The sequence below is a fragment of the Pistacia vera genome, unplaced genomic scaffold (assembly GCF_008641045.1).
Source record: "Pistacia vera cultivar Batoury unplaced genomic scaffold, PisVer_v2 Contig248, whole genome shotgun sequence".
Taxonomy (NCBI): domain Eukaryota; kingdom Viridiplantae; phylum Streptophyta; class Magnoliopsida; order Sapindales; family Anacardiaceae; genus Pistacia; species Pistacia vera.
The window spans coordinates 906,080-912,347 of record NW_022196055.1 but is presented as its reverse complement, the minus strand read 5'-3'; the positions used below and the strand labels follow the sequence as shown (position 1 = coordinate 912,347).

General features: G+C 37.6%; 1 long non-coding RNA gene across 1 annotated transcript; it reads right to left on the bottom strand.

The window, feature by feature from the left end:
* Window positions 1-207: 207 nt before the first annotated feature.
* LOC116132071 lies at window positions 208-1,401 on the bottom strand. Its single transcript, XR_004128363.1, has 3 exons — window positions 1,386-1,401; window positions 1,144-1,219; window positions 208-445 (listed from the first exon to the last, which is right to left on the bottom strand). It is a non-coding gene; the product is annotated as an uncharacterized LOC116132071 (long non-coding RNA).
* Window positions 1,402-6,268: the final 4,867 nt, after the last annotated feature.

Here is a 6,268-nt window from a genome sequence, read left to right as displayed (position 1 = left end):
CTATTTAGCTGTTAGTCACATAGGTTTTCATCATTTTACTGGAATACTGAAAAGGATAAATTGCTATTTTAGATACTATGTGTAAATTGTTGTTTAATGATACATGAGGGGGACTATGTAATGTAACAAACTATATATATCGTTTTTGTTTCCTTTTTCTTTTCTTATAATAGTCCAATCTTTCATCTAGTAATACTTTAACTAAACTTCATAAATAAATCTTCCAATAATTAATTACTGAATTGTTAATAGCAAAAGACATTGGCTAACACTACCATAATGGGGGAAAGTAAGACTGCCCCAATCTCGACCCCCAGCAACATTGCATTTTCTGAAACCAAATAAACCTGTTACTTAGATAAGAAAATCCTATTTACAACATCGACAGGCAAAGCATAAGCTGGATCAATTGCTTTCACTCCAGGGTATTCAAGAAGTGAAAGTCCTGCATCAATGGTAAAGAAAAAAGAGTTTAGAACTGGTAAATGACATTTATGAAAGGTAAATAATCACACTGAAAGCTCATGCCGGGAAAGTAGGATATATAGGCGTCAAAACAGTAAATTCCAATTATGTGGAATGTTTCAAAACCGGGCATTACAATTGTACCCACCCAGCAACCCTCCTAGGGCCCTTCCATCCTTCTGATCATGGTCGGGATGGAAATGCCCAAGAAGGTTGCTTGGTGGATAAGTTTAACTCTACCCTTGAAACTGACAATAATTTAAAGCTTAAAAAGTAGAACAGGAACAGAGAACATCCAATCCGTCTCAGAAAATAGATAAATTAATAAAACGAGCAAATAGTTAAAGGTCAGAGGTTAGGTGACAGTAGTAAAAAATAAAATTTACTGAAGAATCTTGTTAGTTTTGTTAGAAAGTATTTTCAGAAGAATCTTGTTAGAAATACTGAAGAGGTAAATGCTGGAGACAAAATTCCACAAATGAAAGAAGTTAGGCCACGTAAAAGGCAAGATGCTGAAGGAATGGAAAGACTATGAAATTCAGACTAGTTATGGAATCAGCAAGAGTTTACCTAAAAACAAAAAAAACTAAATGAGGATTTAATTGAACATGATGCCAGTAGAAAAATAACAAAGTCATATGCTTAGGTCAAATAAACAGAATCAAAGCAATTAGATACCTGCCACTCCAAAATATGTGTGGAAGACATCAACGGCATCATCAGGTCTATCAGAAATACCTCCATTCTCGGTGTCCTGCAAATTTAAAAAATTCCATAGTACCATCAGAGAAAGTCTTGGACTCTTGAACACAATTTTGGAAATCAAAGTCCAGAACCAGAAGATGATATGATTGACAGTGCAGAATGCCCTGGAGATTATTTAGAAGAATAGCATAGCAGCCCGTTAAACTAAAACTAACCTGACAGTCTAAGAAAAAATAATCGAATTACGAGTGGGGGTTGGAAAACATTGGGAGGGTGTTGTTTGGGGTTGGGGACAAGGCCCAAGGGGGGCCGATTCCATAGGGGAGAATAGGGACAACTAAGTTTGCCTATAAAGAAGAGGACGTGTTTGTTGTGATTTAATATGGCTATTTTAATTGTGCCTTTTGAGAAAAATAAAACAAAACACGCCACAAACACAAAAGGAAAAAACCAACTCTCCCACCCCATTTTTGGTTTGTGGCCCCAAAAAATTCAAAAGCTTTTCTGTCTGATTCTTTGTAAGGCCAAGAGAGGATTCTAGCAAAATCACCTCATTGGTTCCATTGTGTTTCGTGTGGAAACTTTCTTGGGGTCCCCGAGTCCACCCCTTTGCATTTGGTAGCAAAAACCAACGTTTTCAGGGAACATATTGGTGGGAGCCTCCAAACGTGGGGTTATGATACTAAACTCTAGATTTATTTTCTGCAGATTCTTTAATATATAAACCTGTAATTTATGTTGCCCGCATTTTTGTGGGTTCTAAGGACGTTCCCATGTTGTAAAAATTTTTGTTTTTTTCCGCCTGCGTACACTGAGGTCGTTCCTGTAAAAGGAAAAAACAAAAACGGGAAATCTGGAGAATTGAATCTTGGAAAATTATCACCCAAACTTCTCTGAATTGGAATGTGCTAGGCCTCGATTATTCCCCCTCCTCTTGCATGTCTTTTTTGTTTTTTTTCAGAAAACCCTAAGCTCTCTGCAACGATTTTCTAAAGGGAACCCTCTCTTTTGGTATTAAATCATGATGGGTAATTATGGTTAAAAAGGCCCACACTATAAAATTAAAAATACAGTTGAAAACAAAATCGCTTGGTCTGTCCATGGCATAAATGTTAACTTTTCCGCTCATTTTGTAACCATTTTCTTTAAAAGCTGAAAACGGGATCATAGAAAAAAAAACAACCCATAAAAAAGTTGTATCATGGGTCGTATCTTTCTTAATCGTTAAGAATATTCCCAATCTGAGGTCTATAGCTCTGCTATGGAACAAAACTACTGACGCCAATGTTTTCAACAAAGACGGTTTTTCTTACGTTCGCAACGGGCTGGTTCACAACTGTCAACTAAGTTTTTTGCCATCTTCAGTTAGAATAAGGAAAAAACCCAACACATGAAAAAGTTGTAGCTTTGCTTCTTAAGCTTTCATAGCTTCTAATTCAGGTCCATTCTGATTTTGAAAATCCCAGAGTTACTGTAATTTCGCCTCAACACCGGTCATTTGATCTCAAATCAGTGCGGTTTATAGGCTGTGCCAAAAAACAGAGAAAAAAAAAAACAAAAAAAATTAATAGAAAATGTATGTACCGCATTTATGGCCCAAAAAACTATAGAAGAAATTATCGCCATACCTATTGAAATTTCAATACAAAAATCCACTATGGGAAAACATGGATTTATCAGGACTTGCAGGTTTGAAGCGCTAATTGCCGGCTTGGCATGTGTTTTTAGGCCAAAGGTGTAAGTAAGGGCAGGGCGACGGGATGAGGAGGAAAAAGACACTGGAGGCTCCGTTTTGTTGTCCTCCTTCCTAAGGGAAATTTCACATGCCACCACCATTTGTGTAGAAGGAGTTGTGTTTTCCATAGGACCCCAAACTAGTTGTTACTATCCAATAGGGAAATCCTCTAGTGGGGTCAGTCCAGTTAAACTTGCTGTGGTGTATCGCATTACGACAGCAAGACCATGTGTTGCACCAGGTTTCACCAAACAACCTTGACAAGTGGATCAGTCACTGCCTTTCGACAGGGTCGTTCAACACTATGATAGGCTACCGTATTATCTGTGCCCTTACTTCAGAATATACTACGGGTACGACGTTTCTAGAATGGCCACCATATGTGCTCATAGGGTTCTCACTATCAAGATTTGAAACACTTGATCCCTCGTCACAGTTCTACCACTTTAAGGAACATAATATCAATACAATGATGCAATAATAATGATTTACGCCAATAGAATAAAATGCCTTTTATTGATTATAAACATTATTACAAAGAGTCAATTCTCACAATAATTGATTGGCTCTGGGCATCTACTCTAACAGTATATATAGAGTGTTAATGGAAAATACCAATGATGGAGGCGTAACAATGGGACGCAAGCGAAAAAGAATGGCCGCAGAGGGGAGTTTGACGGTGTCCTTGCCGACTATCAATTTGATGAGAGGGATGATGCAGTATTAGGGGGGAAAAGGCCCAAATATGGAAAAAACAATGGGTAAACATGAAGGAGTTTAAACTTGCGTGTCATGAACATCAAGGATATGCATGGATAACATCGTCTGACTATAGAGGGATGGGCTTACTCAAGTCCTTGATTGCAAACCCGAGTTATTGTCAGGAGAGGCAGTTTGGACAAGGAGATGCAGCCGCTGTGTACACTTGTTCTCGCGGTTGTTGGCGAGAGAAAGTGGGATGTTCAGCACTTGAGTGATTGAAACTACTGATGAGGGGAGGGGGGAAAAATGGCCACACAAGCCCGTTCCCGTCCGACAAATGAACGCGAGGTAAATTTTGTAATAAAACTTACATAATAATACAATTATTCCTATTAGCAATTCTAATCCTAAATGCTTCACTCCATATTGTTAATGATTTTGTTGACGGGGATTATGCACTAAAAATTTCTTGAGGTGTTCGACATTGGACAATAGCACCCGCAATGGACAGCTTGATACGATGTACAATGAGCAACTTCGGGAGCACTGGCTTGTTGAGTGCTTTGCAGTCATAGGATCCCTTAGTTATACGGAACGGTAGCTTTGTCGCTTATTATACCAGTTCTTTTTTTGGATGTTTTCATTATTAATACAAATTATGCTGATGGTTGTTAGGATTGTGAAGCATGCCATGGAAATTATCAACCTTTGACGACCAAAACCCAACCAAGTCATTGTTTCATGTTGTCTCAATAGGAATGAAGGTGGACTAGAGTTTTGTAGTATGTGAATGCATTTTATATGATAAATTTTGGGGTTGTCTTAAAAAATGGATAATTGAGGTGCGGTGCATTAAAATGGTATTGTTAGAAAGGGTGGGGTTGTAGGAAGAGAACAAATAGGGGTACTACTGATGCTGAAGGGGGGGCTGGATAATTTTGGAGATGGGGAAAGGCTGAGACAAAGATGGGAGAGGGAGGATGGAGGGGCTATGTATTTTGGGCTGCTGTTAGGACATTTATTTCTTGTGGATAATGTTGTATTTTCATGTAATTGGAACACATTTAGATTCATAAAAGAGCAATTCCGTATTTCTTTCCCTTTTTTACTTTGAGTTTATTTAGTGATCTTGTTAAAAGGAAATATGTGTTGATGAAATAGGTTGTCAAATAGAGAAAAGAATGGAATTAATATGTGTTGATGCATAGGTTGTCAAATTGAGGGAGAAAAGATGAATTAATATTTGATTGGGCATGATCACTTAAGCAAGCGTATTATGCTTAGCGAAAAAGAGTTTTCCTATTATTAGGATAAGCTTAAGGCGAGATCTAACATCGCTTAAGCGTGACAGGACTTCCAGATGATTTTTGACAGTGCAGGCCAGGGTCGGCTTAAGAGCGTGGTTCTTGCATCGCTTAGTGATGGGCTAAATATTGACTGGAAATCGCTTAAGTGATGAAGGCTAAAAATCTACTGGATCGCTAACGGACCTGACATGCACTTAAACAATATGCACTTAAGGTGATCTTGATATCTTCCTTGGACCTTTGGATACACTTAAGTGAATGTATGGTAACCTAACAGGACAAGGGGCCAAATATCTACTAGACGTTTAAGGTGGAGCGTGACATCGCTTAAGCGATCGTGCAACTAGGAATGGAGATGCTTGGTAATGTTTCGATCGTGACTTGGGATGACACATAAAAAGGCAAACTTGATGGTAACCTCTTAAGCGACAAAGGCTAAATATACTGGATCGCTTAAGCGAGACATGACATCGCTGAAGTGATCGGCACTTGGGGATGATCTTGATTTTGCCTTTGACTTGATCGGCTTAAAGCGATTGTATGGTATCGCTTAAGCAACAAAGGCTAAATTATCGGATCGCTTAAGCAAGACAATGACATCGCTTAAGCGATCGTGATTGGGATGATGTCTGATTTTACCTTTTGACTTGATTGCTTTAAGCAATGGAAAGCTTATTGTATACTAAATCAACTTAAGCGAGCTATGTAATGTTTAAGCGATCGTGCACATAGGATGGGGAAATGAATTTGACAATAATTGGCCTTGGCGGCTTAAGCGATTTCACAGTATCGCTTAAGTACGAAAAGCTTATAATTACTGTAATACCCAAGATTTCAAAAAGTATGGTTCCTAACTTAAAATAGTCTTAGATGTTTTAATTTATGTTAAAAGCATAACAACATAACTAAGGCAAATAGGGTCATGCATGTGGGACGGTATGAATCCAATATCACATAGAAAGACATTAGGGGTGACATGGTCATTTTGCCTAGGATAAGCATTGGAAAAGTCAAGGATGAGTAGGCTTCATTGCATTTATGGCTCTCATTAAGTAATAAATTCTGTATAGTGTGAAATGGACCAAAATGCCTTTATATGAAAATTAAGGATGCTTGGGTATACAATTAAAATAATTGGGCCAATTGCATAATTTTGAAAATAAAGAATATTTTCCTATAAATGAGATGAAACAGTAATAACTACTTCTTACTCAAATACTCATAAAAATATACATAATAAAATACAGTATAATAAATAGGTAGTTGGGCCCAAATTTTTCTTTTATTAAACATTACATTTTTATACAAAATTGAGTATCAAAACAAAAAAACTCTAGCAAAAACTATGTAGGAC